We start from the raw sequence: 23,770 nt of genomic DNA on the forward strand, positions 1-23,770 counted from the left end.
GTTGCAGAATCATGATTAAAGCAGTAGTCCCATTACCAGCTACAATTTAACTTACCTGCATCTGCCCCTTAGTGGGGTTCGGGGAATTAAATGCCAAAATCTTTTTTTTCCTCTCTTTCTGCACCCATGAATCATTTTTTTTATTGACCAGTTTGAAATGGTCACCGATATAGGTAGCATCAGGAGGACTAATAGAAATCTACAGAGATTTAAAGATTGGGTGGCAGGAAAAATGACTTATGGAGCAGCCTCCGATGAGGGTAACAGTGGGTGATATTTTCACCCTACTCAGCACTGCACATTTAAAATGGTTTAAAATATTAAAAATACAATCATCTCTTAATATTTATATTAGATACATACAGAGAACACAGCTAGTTCATAATTGCATGGTACAGAAAGTCCAAACTCAGAGTAACAACAATAAGATACTGGATAATCTTTCACTGCTGCTGATAGTTTGCACGGGTGACTCCCCTGTGCTGCGCTACGCAATGGATGTCGGGTGTGATGACGTCACCCCCGACATTCACTGCGAGCACCACACGGAGGAGGAGACCAGGGAGGGAGCCGGAGCGCCAGCTGACGTGACCGCAGGGTAAGTATTTTCTTTTTTTTTTTTTGCAGGATATTTTTTTTCAGTGTTGCCCCCTTGCCACAACCAAAACTCCTGCTGGGCCACATTTACAGGCATGCTGGGCCGCATGCTTGGACAACCATGTTCTACATCATAAATGTAAACTTAAGACATTCCATTCTGATTTTGTGTTTTCTAGTTAAAAAAGGCTCAATTTATTCCACTTGCAATAATGTAACTTTTCTCATAAAGCACATCAGCTCTAGTTAACCTTCAGAAGCAACATATTAATAATAATATTTTAGATATACTGGACCTAATTCATGTTTAGACGTAAGTCCCTTTGCATGCCGTATCTTGCGGAAAATTTCTCACTCAATAACTCAACTGTGCAGGCTCAGAAACAGACCTTACACCAATGAACACAATTTCATGCAAATCATGTGCTGAACGCTAATAACACGACTTAAAGGGTGGCACGTGGGGGGAAAGGATTAGATGAATGTAGACAATATACAGTAAAGGTGTGCTTAGGGATGTGGCTGATTCAAGTTGTGGGATTTTCTAAAGTACTCTTATCAGACCACGATATAGTATAGCAATAACAAGTCCTATATATTTAAAGAGCAAGTAAAGCCACTATGGCTGAAACACTTATAAATAACTTATTGTATAAATTTATTTAAATTAGTGGTACAGTGTGCTGATCTATAATATAAAAGCCTTGTGGCGTGTGTTAGTCAGTGTGTGAAAAAAAACAAAAAACAAGCTGCAGCGCCACCTGCTGGGCGGAGGTATACACTGACCTACTAAATTCTTAGCATTATCTAATATATAAAAGTAAAAGCCTAGCGGCGTGTGTTAGTGTGTGTGGAAAAAACTATTTTCTCAGAAAGGGCTCATCCAATTGACCTGAAATTTGGTATACGGACATTATTTGACAAAAAAATTAGAATAGTGAAGTCAGTTAACTTCCATCATCCCCCCTTCCCCCCGTGGGAGGGGTAGTAAAGGCTAAATTTACGGGTTGAGGGCTCAAACTCATTTTCGTGAGGTCATTTTACCTCATGAACACACATGTGTAGCGGCGTGTGTTAGTGTGTGTGTGTGTGTGTGTGTGGAAAAAACTATTTTCTCAGAAAGGACTCATCCAGTTTACCTGAAATTTGGTATACTGACATTATTTGACAAAAAAATTAGAATAGTGAAGTCAGTTAACTTCCATCATCCCCCCTTCCCCCCGTGGGAGGGGTAGTAAAGGCTAAATTTACGAGTTGAGGGCTCAAACTCATTTTCGTGAGGTAATTTTACCTCATGAACACACATGTGTAGCGGGGTGTGTTAGTGTGTGTGTGTGTGTGTGTGTGTGTGTGTGTGTGTGTGGAAAAAACTATTTTCTCAGAAAGGGCTCATCCAATTGATCTGAGATTTGGGATACTGACATTATTTGACAAAAAAATTAGAATAGTGAAGTCAGTTAACTTCCATCATCCCCCCTTCCCCCCGTGGGAGGGGTAGTAAAGGCTAAATTTACGGGTTGAGGGCTCAAACTCATTTTCGTGAGGTCATTTTACCTCATGAACACACATGTGTAGCGGCGTGTGTTAGTGTGTGTGTGTGTGTGTGGAAAAAACTATTTTCTCAGAAAGGACTCATCCAGTTTACCTGAAATTTGGTATACTGACATTATTTGACAAAAAAATTAGAATAGTGAAGTCAGTTAACTTCCATCATCCCCCCTTCCCCCCGTGGGAGGGGTAGTAAAGGCTAAATTTACGAGTTGAGGGCTCAAACTCATTTTCGTGAGGTAATTTTACCTCATGAACACACATGTGTAGCGGGGTGTGTTAGTGTGTGTGTGTGTGTGTGTGTGTGTGTGTGTGTGTGTGTGTGTGTGTGTGGAAAAAACTATTTTCTCAGAAAGGGCTCATCCAATTGATCTGAGATTTGGGATACTGACATTATTTGACAAAAAAATTAGAATAGTGAAGTCAGTTAACTTCCATCATCCCCCCTTCCCCCTGTGGGAGGGGTAGTAAAGGCTAAATTTACAAGTTGAGGGGTCAATCTCATTTTTGTGAGGTAATTTTACCTCATGAACACACATTAAAAAGGGAGCTTGCGTCGGGAAGTAACGCTCTTCCCCTGAGGAGGCCTGGGCTAGGCCCAAATGCATGACAAGAACCTTTTTAAGACCTTAAGTAGCTTGATTTGACTAGAATGCATGAGTATCATGCACGGGTTAACTTGTATATATTTAATTGCAAATGTACTGATTTTTTTTTATTTGAAATATATTGATTTAGCAGTATGCCATGTTGAAGGAAATTTGTTTTGTAACCTTGCTGAAGGAAATCCCATGCTAATTAAGCCTTTTCATCATAGTGACCAGCACATTTTTTAGCCTGAAAACACAGCAGCGGCTCATTACTGTTTTCCTGTGTGTCCTGTCCTGTTGAAAAGATAGGGGGCTAGTTGAATAATGAAACGGCAAGTCATTTAATAAATCACAGATTGATGTGAAGTTTGTGAAGTTTAAATTAAGCTAAATCCAAGTTTAGAGAATATATTACACCCTAATGCTAAACATCGGTTGTAGTATCTCATATTTTGTGGTGCCAGCTAGAGGCAAGGGGCTGGGTTTCTCCCTTTCAACATGTGTGCATTAACAGTATATAAGAGATGCATTTTGTATTTCCACTGTAGTATACCATTTAGGCTTTTGGAAGATCACTATTACCTCTAATTACTATGTAACTAAGGACCATATCTGAGCAAATAAACATTGTTGCTTCAAGAACCTGCTTTGACGTCTACTTACCTATTGTAATTCCTTTGTTCTATAGATTAGAACACTCTAATAAGTTATCTGGCTCTTCTGAGGTTGGGACCCAACATATAATAACAATATTCTACCTTCTACACTGCAGCTCTGGCCTTTGTGAGAGGCCAGGGGAACCATCCACAGCAAACCTGGTCTGAAGAACGAAGTCAGAGGTACCAGCCCAGGTGCCCAGCAAGGGGATGCACTAGAAGGAAGCGGTACAAGATTCCAGTGAATAAGTCTAGTGGTGGCAGCATAGCCCCTCCTATAGCATTTAGAGAGGGCACATTTGGGATCAAGAAAGGGACAGTGGCAAGGCAGGCCCAGCTGGTCCCCTGTACCATGTCAGGGTGGCATAAGAGGTCCATCCCTTCACAGCCAATATTTGACATTAACATACACCTGATAAGGATATTCCATTTTCTAATATAATATAATCAGAATTCTGTCATGTTTGAATTTCATTAGTGAACAAAATGTAGGCCTGCCCCCATCTCATAGCATGAGGTAGAGGGGGGTGGAGTTCACAATTTCTGTGGAATGGTAATCTCCACCCAGGGAAAAGTTTTGATCTCATGTAACAAGAGGAAGTGAAGCTATCTAGGTTGGCTTATTTGATCTGGATAGAACATGCAGAGACGGCTCTGCAAACTGTTTAATGGAATGGTGGTCTCTATATGGGAAGGCCCTGACATGCAGGAAAAATGTTATAATGGAGTTTTCAATGGATTGAATGGAAGGTGGTTGAATCTGGATGCATATAGTTAGTATGTGAAAAGGAATGATCATTTGTCTTTGGTTAGAATATAGCTGAGATATGTGAGTTTGTATACAGATGGTAAATGTGAAAGGAATTGTTGTGGTTACATTGTATGCGAGCTGTTTGAGATAAAGGAAAAAAGCTTGTGTGCTTGTTATGTTTAAATGGAATAGTTGTGTTTGAGTCTAATCTGATTTGTATGTGATATTGTTATGCTTAAGGAGGATTAGTCTAGTAAGAACTGGACCCTGTTACTGTTGCTATGAAAGTTGCATTGGCAGTAAATTAGGCCATTACAAGCACATGTAGTTAAGATGGCTGATATTGTGTTATCTCCTGTAATGCTGTACAATTCCTGGAGTTCCTGCGATGTATTCTTGACTTAAATGGTAGCATCTGTTGCAAAAGATATTTGGAACAGATGTCTTTTGTGTAATATTACTTACTGGCTCTCACTAAATAGATATCTTTTGTGTAAAATAGATATTTGTGGTGGACGTACAAGTATATTACTAGAAATTTATATGTGAGATAAATGTGAAAATATTTGGAAGGTTAAAATGTGTGCTTGATTGTGTCCCCCCCACCTCCCCACACACTGTCTTACATTCACACACCTTTAGGCAATAGATCACACACTCTCCTGTACACTACACAATAGTTGATCAAAACACAAACACAATGACTTGCGTATTTATAAAACAGGCAATGCATGTAATGTATTGTATGGAAAGCCATGCTATACCACCTATGATAGAAGAGTAAATTAAATCTGTTGAGTTTGTGTAAAATACTGTTACACTTTTATACTGTTTTACAATATACTTAAGTTTTACAATTAGAAAGTTCATTAATCATACAACACGTTTTAAATGAAGCTATATCTTATGTGCGGTTTTTTTGTTGTTGAAGAGATAAGCATACATTATTATATGAATATTGGTACTGTGGATTTAAGGAAAAATAATAATTATATTTCTTAGGTTGAATCAGAATTACCTTTGCGAGGAGTTGGTTGACGATAATAGTCATAAGCAATGTTTTTAAATGGTCACTCCAGACCCTTAAAATGTCACCCTTTTACAACACCAAAGGCTGTATATTACATAGCTGATCAATATATATGAAATAACTGGAGTATTTAAAATAAGTCCTCTGTACTCTTTTTCAGTCCTCTGTTGCAGGTTGCCATGTTAGGACAGAGTTGTTTCTCTAACAGAGCAGACACAGAGTTACTGATAGCTCGACAGACTTTTCTTGTGCAGATTAGTAACTGAAATGATAGTATTGTACCTTTACAGCTCATATCTGAACATGTCAGGGTTAAGCAGTTCATTAAGTAAAAAAGTATAAATCTCCTTCAGTAAATCCAAGTTCCTGTTTGGGCGTAGTTCCTCTATTTTGCTTGAAAGCGTCTATACAAAGAACAAAAAGTAGATAATCCTACTATGTGTAATTGGTGATAGAAATGTAGAAAAATATGTTGTAACTTCAAATGAGTTGCTGGAGACAAATAATAGACTTATTTAGGTACAAAATATTTACCTTAAAGGGCTACCCTACCATTTTTAAACATGTACGGCTCATGTACATGTACATCATTGCCCTTCATTAATGGTCCAGAGTAATGTTCTGTTTTATATTAAATACATAAATCAGGATGTTAGTAATACATACTGTATCTACAATCCACTTTTATAGTTTGTGTTCTTTGCATACACATGTTCTGGGCTATCTACTGGCATGAATATGTGTAGTCATCACTATCAGCCAGCACTAACACCTGCCCTGCACAAATTATGCAGCTACAGAGCACATGCATTCAAGATACCCAGAGCTTGAATCGACTGCATCCGCATTGGCACACTCTCGACACGCCCATACTTTACATTGGCTACATTCATCCGCCCCTTCTGTCTGCTGTTCCACCCTTCAAGTTGTAGGCAGTAGCAAGTGTCATTTGCATTCACACATTCATTGGTGTAAAGTCTGTTTCTGAACAGGAGGACTTATGTCATGTGTCATTTCAATTAAAAAATATAAAACCATATAGGACGCCCTTAGCCTAGAAGCTGCAGACGGTCTCCCATCCAAGTAACGACGCTACTTGGTTCTGCTTAGCTTAACAACATATGATTATACCTATCATCATTATATCCTTTTCATGCTGTCTCATTATTACTTAGCCTATATTGTTATTACATGTTGATAATTGTTTATTTACATACATCTTAAGGTGGACTTATAGTTTTTATATTTCTGCATATATGTATGACTTTATTCTTGACTTTTTCATACATATATTCAATACTGTTTTTCTCAATTTTTTTGTCAGTAGCCCTCTTGGTCCATTGTTAGTGCTACTCAGTTGGTTTTGGAAGCTAAGCAGAACCAAGTAGGGTTGTTACTTGGATGGGAGACCATCTGCAGCTTCTAGGCTAAGGGCATCCTATATGGTTTTATATATTTTTTAATTATATAATTTTTAAGATTGTCCCATAATAATATATTGTTGGGACTAAGATGTGATTATGTGGCTCAAGACTTCTATTTATTATTACTACTATGTCTAAGTGTATATAGCTGTCAATGTAGTATGCATACATCGATTATTACCATTTTGTAGGCCCACATGGGATGTTTGTTACATTTGGGCCACCTGTGATTGCTGTTTTTTAGCTTAATTCAAGCAGCTGTTTTGTATGCATCTATTTAGCTTCAGCTACACACGGCTTGGAAGCTTATTAACGATTGGAATCATTATCTCCTGATTGGCCGGATGGTGTCATGTGACACTCGGGCCGGCTTTAAATGGCATGTGGAAAACCATTAGCAATACTCCTCTGATGAAACCGTGACTGATACGGAGAAACGCGTCAGGATATCTTTATCTGACTCTACTAACACATTAAGTCTGGCATTCTCTATCTATACCCCGGGGTATCCAGCTGCAATTCAAGTAAGTGGATAAAGCGGATCTATATGTCTATTGCCTCCGTGCAGATGTCTATACGGGCCATGAAGAGTGTGTGATTATTCAACACAAATCATCTGTTACTGCTGATGCAGTTGGACTGTACACTTATTTCAATCACACTTGGCCATCGACTACATGGTAAGACCAGGATAGCGTATTTTCCTTTGATCACAAGACCGCTTACTTCCAATTTATGATAGAGGACATCCACTTGTCCCAAATTGTTTCAGCGTCTATGTACAGGCCGATTGGGCCGTTGAATATTTGGCAAATTTAAGGGAATTTTTTTATGTCTATATAAAAGACTGCCTGTTATTCATCTATGCTATAATATTCCCAGTGTCTTATCTACTGCAGCGGATATCTACATCTATTAATTCCATTTCTGGATGTAATCCAATGGTTAGTCAATCTAACCTCTGAGAATGAGAATGCCAATCAGTGTATAATATTTGTTATTAAGAGTTTTACCACTGCGCCTGTAGTGCAGTTGGATCTATAGAGTATTAACTCATATTTTATTTGTTTTATATATATTGCATTCCAATGGAATAAATAAATAATATTGTTGGAAACTGCGCCCCTTTTTTTCTGTCTTCATAGAGCAGTAGTGTGAGCTGCCACTGTGTAGTGAAGTGCATCATTTTGACCCATAAGATCTGCTGAAGTGCCTCTGTAGGCAAGAAGACTTGCACCTGGACATCTGTCATCCCACTGTGCAAAGCACCTCAGTGCCAGGCCGTTAAGGCTCTGGCCAACATAAAACCCAAAAATTAGGCAGATGGCAGGCCTCCAGGGTGGATAGGGCCAGAGTCATGGGAAAACCTACTGCCCTGAGTGCTCACATCATCTGTCCTCTTTTGATCCAACACTTGCCTCCAGTGCTCCCCTGGAACTCACCTAAATTGGGCAAAAATTATGATACAGGTCCTTTGATGGGGTGTCCATATTTCTAGTTGTGGTGAGGTACTGCTTGTCTCCTTTCTACTATACCCCCACTCCAGCCTCTGCTTATTTAATATCCGAAAGCACGGAAAGTGTGGCGACGTGGTGATTGTATAAAGGCGCAGGAGGCTTAGCTTGGTTAAAATAACATGTAGCAGAACAAAATAAGGGTTTAGTGCAATTTTAATGGACTCCTGGTTGATGTCAGGAAGTGTCTGAAAGTGTCTCTTTCTCAATATTTTGCATTTTACCAACAAAATGTCATCTCCTACAGTCAGTCATGCTATGGCTGTAGCTGGAGTCACTTTATCATCTGGGCAGTGGGTGATCATGTGTGATCACCAAGAATAGCCCCTATACTGCAGAAATCATTAAGAAGTCGAGGGATGGGGAGGATCTCCCCCATCCTGGCTTCAATATTGTCAGGTGTACACTAATCTAGAAGAGGAGAGTCTTCTTAAAGAAACACAGTATAATTTTATTGGAGAAAAAGTGAAAATTAATAAACAAGTGTTAGTAGCTGTAGGAGTAAAGTGGTCGTAGATTGGACAAGTAGGCACATTTATTTTGTAAAGGGGCCTTATTGTCTCATATACATTTAGTATAATCTGATTTTGTCAATTGACTTTGTAGTTTGTTTGCAGGTAACACAAATCTGCATTGGAATTCATAAGTACTCATGTTTCTATAAGCACAACTAATTGGGATCATTGTTGATATAGTGTTTTTTATTCCTTTGAAAGCAGAGTGAGGATTTAGTGGAGTAGGATATTTATTGTCATTTGAATGCATGGTCACCCTGGCCAGAAAATAAACTTTACAGTAATCTAGGGCAGGCATATATTAAGCACATTGTGGTATTCTCACGCCACAAAATATCTATGCATTTAAGATAATTATCCTCTCCACCCATCTGCATAAAATAAATGTATCTTATTATAGGTTAAAACACTTTCAGTTGCAATCCCTTCTAAAGTTTTCATAGAATCTCACAACACCTAATAGTCTCCACACCAGTAATGCCTCATCTTGAGTTACCATGCCAACAAGTAATAAAAGTCTGTATCCAGAAGGCCAGCACATAGCAATTTATCTGCTGTCACATCCAATGGGGATCTTTAACAACTAAATGGAAAATATTCCCTGCAGCATTCAATTTATTTAGATAGAAAACGGCAAAAGCTCCAGTACTTATTACATAGGTAAGGAGCAGATGTGAACTTTGAAAGTTTAATTACTATGTTAACCTTATTTTTTGTAAATTCAAAAATATACAGCAAGAAGCTAAATATGTAATATACTCATAGGGGTACACTTAATAAAATGCAATTTGGACAATATTGGAAAATATTTTCAATTTAATGATACTGATATTGCAAAAAATCATGGTGAAATATTGCTTAAATATCCCTTTTACAGTAAAATTGCATGACTATACACTCTTGCATTTGTATCCCCAGTGTAACTTATGAAGGCAGTTTATTAGATGAAGAACAGTAATGAGTAGAATATTTTAGTTGTACGATAAAAAGTAATTCAAGGAATTAATAAATGCAAAATACTTGAATAAATAGAAATCCCATCAGTGTATTTGGAGAACAGTCAGATTTATATTGTATATACCAATAGAATTCATTATTTGCCCCTGTCACTCTTAATACAAAGAAGAACTATTTTAATTGTAATTTAATCCAATGTGTGTTAGTTTTTGTATATTTAAGTTGTCTTATAATTTTTGATTACAGTTATTCTTAGGTTTCTACCATGCCTTACTTGTAAGTCTAAACTGATTACATTGCAATAAATAAAACTCATAAATATTGGATTATTTACTTTTATTGTGTGCAAACCTTATGTAGTCATGTGCATGAAGAAAGCAAGCTCCCATGGTATTATATAAAGGCAGATGCAGTTTACTATAGTTATCAACTCAAAGTCTGGGTGACTTCGGGAGAGCCATGAAACCTCCTGCATCTTCTTTGTTGGTGAAGTGAGTGGGGCGTGGCTAAATGTGTAATCAGGCCCTGCCTCCTTTGTAATAGGCCAACGTGATTCATGTGGCCACGCCCCCATGACAGAGCCTCCTTATGCTGCCAAAGTTGGCATGTATGATATATACCACAAATAGTACATATCAGGAATCATTGAGAGGTGGACACATAAGTGCTCAGGGTGCACATAGAGAAAAGACACACATAAAAAAGCATGCTTACATGCATATGTTCAGTCTGGCACATATCTAGATGTGTTTAGTGCTTTCCGTAACATTTGCATAAGGCATACATCAGGCGTAACAAATGTGTATACTTACACCGCATGATAGCATAGAAAAAACATGAAGAAGTTATACAGATAGTGTAGAGATTTGGCTTGACTGTGTTAGTAGTAAATTCACATTATCATATTTGTACATATTTGTACATAATATGGTAATATAATGATCTGTCATATACAAAGAGAGAATATTGTCTTGGCAGTGTTATTAATAAATGTGAAATTCACAAGTTCCATATAAAATGTAATTAAATGCAAACAAAAATAAAAAAAATAGAAATGCATATTACCTTAAATACAAAAAGATCTGAGTTTTATCACTTTAAAGATGAAATAGGCATTCTATTCGGGGCAGCATTCCAAATTGATATACCAAATAATTAAAGCAAATCAACGGCCACAGCTTCCTATAATATAGCCACAATGCTAATGAATTAAGTACTATTAGCTGTAGGGGTTTATAGACAGTCAATCAGAAGCAGCTAGCTAGTGCTGATCGTTATTATCATCATTGCTGCACTAGTCCTACAGTACCGCAAGAGATACACCTTCTAAAAGTTCAATGTATCTATTAGCTATCTATAGATACAGTTGAATAGGTGGCGCTAATTTACAATCAATTAATGCTTAGCAGGTTTTGATCCTCCACAATAAAACTGAAAGGACAAGTTGAAAACAAAGGTGGTCAGTCCCTGGGACCTGGATTCCACTAGACAGGGACTCATGAGAGTCTACAGTGGCCAGTGGCCAGTTGGACACAGTAGGGTGCCCTGTTCCTGAACAATTGGATCTACCCCAAGTGAGAACAGTGATTGGCTGATGAGGGAGCTTTATCAGTGTTGTTGCTTTATGCCAAAGTTGCAAAAGTCTAGACTTGATGAGGGGTGCCAACACCTGTAATCTCTCTATGCACTTACCTGTAATGGCTGAAATGCATTTTTTTTTAACTATGGACAAGGCATGAATGTACGAAAAGCACTGTTATCAAAATAAGATGATTTAAAACAGCGAACAAATAACTCAACTAAGATAAATACATCTGCAATAGATTGATTAACAGCTATATGAAATTCATATATGCTATATGTATCATTGGAAGAGCATGTTTCACGAGCTGAGAAGATGATGTGCCCAGTTTTGCTTGATGAAGGCGAAGGTTGAATCCCCACCAGGAAAGCAGTGTTTATTTTACTGTATTGCGTTACTATTACATAACGTTCCTCCAAATATTTACTGAAGAGAGACTTGATTTTAAAATATGGGCTGTAACAATTTTATAATTTACGTATAAATTCTGTAAGATACAGATGTAGAAAGCCTGATCATGATGTAGAAAGCCTGAACATGGCACTCAGGCTTCACATTGTCTTCAATGTAACGTGCTATGATGTTTCATGGGAACACTTTGTGTTGTGAAGGTTTCAATGATGTTTTTTTTTTTTTTACATGGAGTGCCATCTTCTACCACCAAATGTTGCAACACTGGACTTCTCATTAATATGCTATGTAATTTACATTGTGAAAGTCATTTATTGTTAAAACACAATTACCCTTTTAAAATATTTACATAATAAAACTGTGAGCATGCCCCTTTGTCCCCAAATGAAAAACAGACACCAGTGCTTACAGTATAGCATCGGCTAGTTACTGCTACAGCAGGGGGACAGACACCTTAGTGCATGCTTGCCAACTCTCCCGGAATGTACTTAAGTTTGAGAAACTATAAGTCCTAATATGCCCTTGCAGTCATTATCTGCTTAGCCACGCTGGAACACATAGTTTTGCATAATTAAGTAACAGAAAACAAAAACACACACATTGAAGTTACATACACTGCACCAGTAGATGCAATCTACATTCAGTTCAATGTCATTTAGCTATCAGATGCAGCAAGTATGTCAAATGTATCATGCACATAATGTGACATAAAAAGACAGACTGTCAAATTGTACTACTCTGTATTGTAGAGGGTGATGTAGGACTGCTTCTGGAGAAAAAACATATCATCTTCAGACCATAACATTGCATTGGTAGATGGATAAGTCTTCTCTGGCTACAATCAGTTCAATGCATTTAACTATCATGAACAGCAAGCAGGGCCGGACTGGGACTATAAATCAGCCCTGGCATTTAAGGTACACAGGCCCACCTTAGTTCCAGCAGGAAAGAAAATACGTGCCGCCGCCGCCGCTGTGCGGCACTGAACAGGGCGTGGCCTCATCGTGTTGTGGGTGTGGCCAACATGGGGCATTGATACATACATTATAATAGTACATTACAGTTATCATTTTAGACAAATACACAGGCACTACTGTTAGAAGCACACAGCTTTGCCTTCACAAGCAGTACGTTGTGAAGCGGGACATACCTCCCAACTGTCCTTGCAGCCGGACCAAGTTCTTACTAAGGGAGACAGTCACCCAAATTCAGGACTGCCCCACCAGATTCAGGACAGTTGGCAGACTGTCCTGCTCTCTCCTACCTGTGTTGGTCACTTTCACCACTTGTAGCAGCTGGTTTCTTTAGCTCAGTTCATTCTGGTCTTGTTCCTGGAATATTGGATGCCCTATTTTGAAAAAAAATGGGTACATGAGATTTAGAAAACTCCAACCAGCCCCTGTGTTAAAACAATAGCACTCACGTTTTATAATTAGGCCTCCCTCCAGTCCCCACAATAATAATATTCACATTTAATAAGTAGACCTATTTCCCCAACATTAAATTAACAGTATACCCATTTACTCAAAACATATTTTCCTCCCAGCAATAAATTAAATATCATTAAAGTTTAATAAATATAGCCATTTTCCACAACCATCCCCGACAATAAATAATTCATATTCACATTTAATAAATAGCCCTCCTCCCCAAAATCAGCCCCATATTCAACTGATAGCCCTAAAACACTCCAGCATTAAATTAAATGTTCCGTCACCTCACCTTAAATAATTAGCCCCCATATATAAAATCGCAGCTGCCTATTCGCATTACCTATTTGTTATTTTCATTTGGACTTCTGCAGGAAAGATGATTCCCATAGGATATTTAGAGGGGTATACAACAGATGTGGGGATGTTTGTATTTACTGAAAATTTTATGCGGAAAATGCGACTTTCACATTTAGCCCAAACTCTGTCATACCGCATCTAAGCGCTACCACTAGTGGTAGTACTTACATTTGTGTGCTTGTCTTTGAGTTGGATGTACCTCTCTGTCTGTTTGTATTACCTAGAATTGTTTAATTACTGGTAATTCCCAATTGTAAATTATATATTATATATAACCATACCTATAGCAACTTAACTGTCTGCTATGGGGCACGGGCAGGTGAGACTTGCCTATGTATCACAGGTGTTGGAACTATTGGTCCCTACTAAACATCCCAAAAACATATCACCCAAACATCTCTGTTTTGGAAGGATACTTTCACTTTTTGACCCAAAACCTCTTTGGATAATGACTTCAATTGACTCCAAAAAGTACCTCTCCACCTATATTCCATATTACAGCATTATTTTATGATGCTAATAGTTGGGTTTAGTGATGTGTTTTATGCAGATTTTTATGCAGGTGCAGTGAGGTGAGTGAGATTCAGGATTGCAGATCTTTAGTACTCTCTAATCTTAGCAATACATAAGTCTAGCCCTGAACACAGGTCTTTAAATTCTGGGTTGAAGTTTGACAAATCAGTTTGGCGGAAAGACTTCTTTTGAAGCACTTCTCTTTTCCACACTAATAGCCCCACAAACACTATTTGCCACACAGCCACACAGACATATTACACACACACAGACACTTACCTTTGTACATCCAGCAGCAGCACTCTGCGCGCTACCTGGCAGACGGAGAATCAGTGTCTGACGCCTATGTGAGCAATCACATGGGATGGCACCACGTGACAGGTGCTGTCCCATGTGATTGCTCGCATAGTCGGCAGACACTGATTCTCCGTCCACCGAGCAGCGCGCAAAGAGTTGCTGCTTGGCGGGCATGCAGACTGGCCCATCTGGCCATCGGCCCTTCTGGCATTTGCCAGAAGTGCCAGATGGCCAGTCCGGCCCTGACAGCAAGTATACTATAAAACTGTTCTACACCAGTGACGGATCCAGGGTGGGGCAATCAGGGCAATAGCCCCCCTAGCAGAACAAACCCCTTTTAAATTGGCAAGATGCTGATCGAAGGGAAGTGGCTGCTTAGAGCCAGCCAATCAAAATGAAGGGGGCGTGACTATGCTAAATCGCTCGCCCTAAAAATAAAGTTTAGGTCCGTCACTGTTCTATACTCTAGAGTAGATGCTGGTATATGGTTGTGTAAGCAGCAAAGAGGCATCATACGTGAAAAATAAAACTACATGTAGCTAGATCCTTCCAATTTTATGTAATTTGACAGGACTCTGTATGGAGAAGTTGTGCTTCTCTGTTATGGTTTTTTAATTAATTTCTCTGTGGATTATGAAGATTCCCTTTGGATTTAGTTGTTTCATAAAATGGTTAACAAGGACTTGGGTAATTTTTATTTACAGCAGCAACCCATGGAAAAATAAGATGTGCTCTTTTAACATAAATCAGTGTGGAAGGCTATAACAAGAGTGTTTGTATTTACCACTTCTCTTTTTTTTCAGGCCGCTATTAATGATTTATTATTCTAGACCACCATAGTAACCACTATCACATGGTACATGATGTAGTGAGCAGAGAGGTTTTGAAATGTCCTTCTGAGCTCTGCCTGCACCATGACATCTTCCTCTTCCCCACTCTGCCATCACTTGACATTCTGAGAGCTGTGAGCCTGTATCTGTGTAGAAGACTGACTGTGTCTGACAGCCAATTTGAAAAAGAAATAAAATGAGCTTCAGAAAAAGAGATAATGATTTGCAGGAGGATAGCTAAGATAATGACTATCAAATGCATACTTAACAGGTATTTAACTTGCTATTTAAAAAAATAAATGAAAACAATCTTATATGTGGGATTGCTGTTTGAAATTAAATTGCTTTGAAAGTTGGTGTGTGTAGAAGTTGCAGTGGGCACTGGCTGCTATAGAAGCCATGTGCATGCTGGCACGTATAGTTCTACAAGCACCAGAATGCTCAGTTAATGGCTGCCAGGGTTTGCTGGGACTCATTGTTTGACACTTTTAAGCAATATTTGACTATGTTTTACCCATAAAAGTTACCCCCACCACCCAGGAAGGTTGGAAAAAAATCCAGTACTATTCAACACGATGCTTGTTTCCCACATTTTTGTGGACCTGATAGCTCGAGGGAATGCCAATCTATACTGAGCAGGGGGGCTGGTGTGTTTTATGAAAGTAAAAGAATACTCTGTGGGTTTCCGTGTTACAGTGTGACCAGCCGAGTGTTGGGGACTAGATTTTATGAATAAATTACTTTCTCAAGCTGCTGTAAAAGTTCTCTCTTGCTGACCATGTTGGTTAATGCTGATATAGTCAGTTAAGTCATAATAATAGGTCGGGAATAACATTTGTTAATATTGTTAATAGTGTCAGGTGTCATCTGTACATAGAAGATAACTTTGTTGAAGTTAAATACATGTACTTTATAAATGACTTTTTATAAATTTCTTTTTGGATTACCTTTTCTTTAACTAGTAATAAAAACTTTATGAATTAATCTGCTAATAATAGAACTATTGGACTTATTGTGTAACTTGTACCACACTGAAAAAATGCAACATATACTAAATATAACATTGGATAGATAGATAGATAGATAGATAGATAGATAGATAGATAGATAGATAGATAGAAGAGAAGTGTAGTGGGAGAGGGTAGGAGAAATACATACGGTATATTAGGAAGCAGGCAGGATCATGGTCATCTGACAGGCAGATCTAGAAAAATGTGGATTAGATGGGGTGAATAGAGATAGACTATGGAAGAGCAGAAGGTGCAATGTTTGAAACTTGAAGTTGCAGAGTGGGCCAAAGTCTAGTCTAAATCAGTTAAAACTAGTTAAATTCTTCATGTTTGAGATAATGTGCTTAAAATAGTCTGGAAGATGCAGACAAAGTCATAGTGGGCTGTTAAGCAAGCTTGCAAATGTGTAAATAGGAGTTACTGTCAACTGTTGCAGGGGTAGGGAGCAGCTATTAATTTGCACAACAGACTAATTAACTGAGGAGATATTTGAAGGGAGATGAGATAATGTTAAAAAAACAACAACTTTCTTTAGATGATGGAGATAAAATAAGAGTTAGAAACAGACACTATCTTGAGAAGTGGAAAGTGGAGCCAGGGAGAATTATAATTGTGAGTTAACTGTAGAGAAAGGAGAAGACAGTGAGGCTGAGAATCCAGTTAAACCTCTTTCTGCTTGAGATTACATGCTTAAAGCTGGGTACACACTACAGGGTTTTGTCCAATAATCAGCTCAACCAGCAGACATATGACCGCTCGTTTGAAAGTCTGGTCAGTGTATATAGTGACACGATGGTGAAAAGTCTACCCAAATAGACGATTATCGCCTCATTTGATTGGTCGTACCGTTCAATTTTTTTCTGATCAATCACCTAACGACCAATCATATAGTGTGTATGCACTCATGCTGACGATCTCCAAAGAGTTTACAGAGTCGGGCTCTTTTCAGCCGATGTTAGCACTGAATGTCAGAGTGAATAAATGTAGAGAGTGCTTTAGAAGGAATAATTCATTTGTTCATTCTGAGACAGAATATTTAGTTTCAGAGTCACAGAAGCTAACGAAATTCGTTAGGACATGTGGATAGCTATAACAAGGCGGTTTTAATCAGTGTGACAATGTGACAGTTGTGAATGAATGAATATTGTGCTGTCATTCTCCGGACTAGAGGACCAGACAAAGGACCAGATGAAGAGCACAGATCTGAAGGTAAATCGTGTCAGTGTGTATGCATGAATCGTCAGACTGATCGGACCTTCAGTCGTAGGTATAATTGTTTGAGATAACACGTCGGTCTGTACAATTCTTCAGTGTGTACCCAGCTTAAGATGGCATACTAGAAGATGCAGACAAAGTCTTAACAGAATGCTACAATACATGCTCTCCATGCCCAATGACACCAAACTGGGTACTGATGGATGTGGTAGGCTGGATATCTGCCAACTGTGAAGAATAGGTTAGCATATGTCAAATTCAACGTATGCTATCCGTAGATTGATGCCGAGCTTATACACAATCAAAGGAAATCTTCCTGCATGCATGCATTACGATCGATCAAAGAACAGAATATACACAACACCATATCTTCTGTATAGAATCTTCTCTCTTTAATGTATACAAGGTTACACATATTTATAGTAGTTCTGAAGAACTTGTTGATGTGCAAAAACAGTTGCTGAATCACAAGATCAATTTGCGGTTGTACTTATGGTGCAAGTTTCCAAGAAGTTTGAAGGTAGCACAGTTATTTGTAAGCAGCTAGTTTCGCAAATGCCTGTCACTCACCAGACTGTGAGTGCTTCTTCCCGTGTATTTAGGAACCGTGGCCGTCCACCATCCTGAGGGTTTGCGCATGCGCAGCCCTTTCAAACCTTCAGTACCTGTCCCTTTAGTTAATTGGCTGATCAGGCAACACTCCCTATTTAAAGCACCTGAGTTCCATACCTCGTTGCCTGATCTTGGAGTCTCATTCCCCATGAGCCTCTGAAGGTGTTCCTGTGTTTCCTCGTGTATTCAGCGCTGCTGATTCCTGTGGTTTCCAGACCACTTCAACTCTCCTGTGGTTTCCAGACCACTTCAACTCTCCTGTGGTTTCCAGACCACTTCAACTCTCCTGTGGTTTCCAGACCACTTCAACTCTCCTGTGGTTTCCAGACCACTTCAACTCTCCTGTGTTTCATCGTGACTGTTTAGCTGATTCCTATCCGCTGCCTCCGTGCACTACAGTCTTCAGATCACTTCAACTCTCCTGTGTTTCATCGTGACTGTTTAGCTGATTCCTATCCACTGCCTCCGTGCACTACAGTCTTCAGATCACTTCAACTCTCCTGTGTTTCATCGTGACTGTTTAGCTGATTCCTATCCGCTGCCTCCGTGCACTACAGTCTTCAGATCACTTCAACTCTCCTGTGTTTCATCGTGACTGTTTAGCTGATTCCTATCCGCTGCCTCCGTGCACTACAGTCTTCAGCTCACCTCAACTCTCCTGTGTGTCCTCGAGACTGCACCAGCTGATTCCTATCCGCTACCTCCGTGTACCTGCAGAGTCCTGGTGGCTGCTACTCCTCAGTTCTACTCGTGTCTGCAGCAGCTGATCCGCTCTCCGTGCTTCTCAGTGTTCCTGCCGGTGTCTACTCACCAGTCTGCATCGGATCTACACCTCGCTGCTTCCATCTCGTCTAGGCCATCGCTACTCTTCAGGGTTCTCCAGGAGTCCAGTTCTACATACTACTGCTTCCCGAGTATTTGTTGCTATCCCTGCTGGTCTACCTACCTGTGCGCTGCACCTACTTGATTACCGCTTCACCCTCCAGGGGCTTCGCATCCTGCCGGCCTCCAGCCGTTCAGGTATCTCTGCACTCCTGTCTGACAGCCTGCTCCTGAACCACGGTATGCATACTTCTCATTGACTGTGCTGGTGTATTGCATATCTTGCTGGACTGAGTCGTTCTCCTCTGGAGCTTACTATCCGCTGAGACTATTGCCATCATTGACTGTGTTATCTTTTGCCCGGATAGTTCCTGTGACTTTGTATTATTGTGCAGTGCTGTTCAGTGATTACTATATTGTGCATGTCATCGTGGATCAAGTTCAGGGTGCCCGTGTATCCTCTGTATTGCAGTCTCTCCCCGTGCTCCTCCTCACATATACATTCAGTGGTACAACTTGCTAGTGGCAGACCACTGATCCCTGTTTCCTGTGTCACCTGTTCCAGTGTCCTCTCACATAGCAGACCACTGACTCCCCGGATACCTCCACCTGGATTCCATTCCTTCACCTAGACAGCGGTACAACTTGCTAAACGCAGACCGCTGACTCTCATCACCTCCTCGTTGCTGTTGGACATTCCTCCTCACTATAGCAGTGGTACAACTTGCTACCGCAGACCACTGACTACCCTCACGTTTCCTTTGTCCATTCAGTTCCTCGTGTACTACTACATATATATTACCAGTGCTGCTAGTCATAGACTTTCACGAGCATCTCTATCATCTGCTGTCTCCTGTTCCGTGATCACCCCGCAGAGTATCATATTACCATCTATACTGCTCTGGTAAGCCCATCACCTGGTGATCCCTGGGTAAAGACTCCTAGTGCCCGTGACAGTAAGATCAGGCCATGACAGACCCAGATACGGAACCTACAGCCAAAGAGATGCTGCAGCATCTGGTCACCCGTGTGGAGCAACAGGATGCTCGCCAACAGCTGTTACTTCAATGTTACCAGTCGTTAGCCTCCCAAGGAACATCTGGACAGACCGTTACAGCTAATGTTGAAGCTCCTGTGCTTTCCTCCGTTTCCCCAGTGCCATCCCAGGTGTCTACGGCTTCCACGCTTCACCTGCCTACTCCGTCAAAATACGATGGAGACCCCAAAACTTGTAGGGGTTTTCTCAACCAATGCTCAGTTCATTTTGAGCTCCAACCTCAAAATTTTTCTACCCATCGTTCCAGAGTGGCCTATCTTATTTCATTGTTTTCCGGACAAGCTCTGGCTTGGGCTTCCCCTCTGTGGGAGAGAAACGATCCTGTATTACAAGATAGTGCCAAATTCATTTCTATGTTCCGAAGTGTATTCGATTAACCAGGTCGTGTGACCTCCGCTGCTTCCAGCATTCTCCGTTTACGTCAGGGTTCTCGTACAGTAGGCCAGTACGTCATTCAATTTAGGATATTAGCCTCTGAACTTCAGTGGAACCCTGAAGCATTAATTGCCGCCTTCTGGCGGGGCTCTCCAATAAAATTAAAGATGCACTGACTACCCAAGAGCTTCCTACGTCATTAGAAGATTTGATTTCTCTTTGCCATCGTGTAGACATGAGGTTTCGTGAAAGGGAATCTGAGAAAACAACTTCAGTTAAAGCATCTCTTCGCTCAACCCCTCAATTTCGTCCAGCTTCATCTCCTGTGATCCCCATGGAGATAGGACGTTCCAAATTAACTTCAGAGGAGAGGAACCGAAGAGTAAAGAATAGACTTTGTATCTATTGTGCTGATTCCACACATATGCTCAGTTCTTGCCCTAAGAAATCGGGAAATGCCAGGCCCTAACTAGTTCTGGAGAGGTGAAGTTAGGGTCCCTGGAGTCCTCTCCATCTTCTACGAAATTAAAAGTCTGCGCTTTTGATGTTACGATTTCCTTTGCTACCAAATCCTTTGAGTCTCAAGCACTGATTGATTCTGGAGCAGCAGGAAATTTCATTTCTAAATCCCTAGTGAATCAATGGTCCCTACCAGTGATTACTTTGAAAACACCGATTACTGTGACTGCTATAGATGGATCACGTCTCATCAATGGTCTCATCACCCAGAGTACGTCTCGAGTAACGCTTCAGATTGGTGTGCTACACCATGAAGAGATTTCGGTTTTAATTCTTCCTGTTACGACAAGTCCGATTGTCTTAGGCCTTCCATGGCTTCAATGTCATTCTCCCCAGATTGACTGGCGCACTCCTCAAGTTACGTCTTGGGGAGCTGAATGTCATCATCGTTGTCTTTCTCAAGTCATTCCTCTTAAAATACAGCAATCTTCCATCTCATCTTCCTCACCGGGACTTCCTCCTCAGTATGCTTCATTTGCCGATGTTTTTGATAAAGCTCAGTCTGAACGTCTTCCTCCTCATCGTTCATGGGACTGTCCGATCGATCTTCTACCTGGCAAGACTCCTCCTAGGGGTCGGGTGTATCCACTTTCGCTACCTGAAACTCAAGCTACATCTGATTACATCCAAGAGAATCTCCAGCGAGGGTTTATTCGACCTTCCACCTCTCCCGCTGGAGCCGGGTTCTTCTTCGTAAAAAAGAAGGATGGATCACTACGCCCCTGCATAGATTTTCGTGGACTCAATGCCATCACTATTGAAAATCGGTATCCCATTCCGTTGATCACTGAGTTATTTGATCGCATCAAGGGAGCTCGGATCTTTACCAAGTTGGATCTTCGTGGTGCCTATAATTTAATTAGAATCCGGTCCGGTGACGAATGGAAGACAGCGTTCAACACCAGAGATGGGCATTATGAATATTTAGTAATGTCATTCGGGTTGTGTAATGCCCCCGCTGTTTTCCAGGGCTTCATTAATGAGATCTTTCGGGACTTGTTATATGTATGTGTCGTTGTCTACCTGGACGACATATTGATCTTTTCACAAGACCTGCCTTCTCATCACCAACATGTGGCAGAAGTCCTTTCCAGACTCCGGAAAAATTCATTATTCTGCAAACTAGAAAAATGTTCATTCGAGTTGCCCCAGATTCCATTTTTGGGGTATATTGTTTCCGGAGTTGGCCTAGAAATGGATCCAGAAAAGGTGAATGCTGTATTACATTGGCCCCAGCCAACTACCCTTCGTGCCATCCAGCGTTTTTTAGGTTTTGCCAATTACTATAGACGCTTCATTCAAGACTTCTCGTCCATTGCATCTCCGATTGTGGCCCTGACTCGTAAAGGGGCCAATACTAAGCAATGGTCATCCGAGGCTCTCCAAGCCTTTCAATTCCTTAAAGAGTCCTTCTCCTCTGCTCCCATTCTTCGCCAGCCTGATGTGACTGTCACTCACCGGAATGTGAGTGCTTCTTCCCGGACATTTAGGAACCGTGGCCGTCCTCCATCCTGAGGGTCTGCGCATGCGCAGCCCTTTCTAACCCTTCAGTGTATGTTCCTTTAACTTAATTGGCAGATCAGGCAACACTCCCTATATTAAGCACCTGTGGTCAATACCACGTGGCCTGATCTTGGAGTCTCATTCCCCATGAGCCTCTGAAGGTGTTCCTGTGTTTCCTCGTGTATTCAGCGCTGCTGATTCCTGTGGTTTCCAAACCACTTCTACCTCTGTGGTTTCCAAACCACTTCTACTACTGTGGTTCCCATACCACTTCTACCTTCCTGTGTATCATCGTGACTGTTAGCTGATTCCTATCCGCTGCCTCTGTGCACTACAGTCTTCAAGCCACTTCAACTCTATCATATATCATTGTGACTGTTAGCTGATTCCTAGCCGCTACCTCCGTGCACTACAGTCTTCAATCTACATCTACTCACCTGTGCATCATCGTGACTGTTAGCTGATTCCTATCCGCTGCCTCCGTGCACTACAGTCTTCAACCTGCAACTCGTCTGTGTTCCATCATGACTGTTAGCTGATTCCTATCCGCTGCCTCCGTGCACTACAGTCTGCAACCTGCAACTCGTCTGTGTTTCATCGTGACTGTTTGGCTGATTCCTATCCGCTGCCTCTGTGCGCTTCAGTCTTCAGCTCATCTCTACTCTCCCGTGTTTCCTCGAGACTGCTACTACTATTGCTATCCGCTACTCTCCGTGATCATCAGTTCCAGCTCAACTCTGCTCTCCCGTGTGCCATCGTTACTGCACCTGCTGGTTGCTATTGGCTACCTCCGTGTGTCCGCAGAGTCCTGCTGCCGCTTCTCCTCACCTCTACTCGTCCTTCAACTGCTGATCCACTCTCCATGCCTTCCTGTGTTCCCGCTGGTCTCTACCCGCCGGTCAGCATTGGATTCGTGTCTCACTACGTACCTCCCAGCTAGACCATCGCTATTCTTCAGGGTCCTCCAGGAGTCCAGTTCCACACTCTACTGATTCCTGTGTATTCGTTTCCCTGCTGGTCTACCTACCTGTGCGCTGCACCTACTTGACTACCGCTTCACCCATCCAGGGACTTTGCATCCTGCCGGCCTCCTGCCGTTCAGGTATCTCTGCACTCCTGTCTGACAGCCTGCTTCTGAACCACGGTATGCATACTTCTCATTGACTGTGCTGGTGTATTGCATATCTTGCTGGACTGTGTTGGTTCTTCTCTGGAGTTTGCTATCCGCTGAGTCTACTGCCATCATTGACTGTGTTATCTTGTGCCGGATTACCTCAAGAGACTTTCTATTATTACAGTGCTGTTCAGTCATTTATATATTGTGCATATTATTGTGGATCAAGTTTAAGGTGCCCGTGTATCTCCTGTGTTGCAGTCTCTCCCCGTGCTCCTCCTCACATATATATTCAGTGGTACAACTTGCTAGAGGCAGACCACTGATCCCTGTTCCCTGTGTCACTCGTTCCAGTATCCTTTCACATAGCAGTGGTACAACTTGCTAACGCAGACCACTGACTACCTTCACGTGTCCTTTGTCCATACAGTTCCTCGTGTATTATTACCTCCATATTACCAGTGCTGCTAGTCATAGACTTTCCTGAGCATCTCATCATCTGCTATTTCCTGTTCCGTGATCACCCTGCTACCAGAGT

Source organism: Mixophyes fleayi, chromosome 2, assembly GCF_038048845.1.
Source record: "Mixophyes fleayi isolate aMixFle1 chromosome 2, aMixFle1.hap1, whole genome shotgun sequence".
Lineage (NCBI taxonomy): Eukaryota > Metazoa > Chordata > Amphibia > Anura > Limnodynastidae > Mixophyes > Mixophyes fleayi.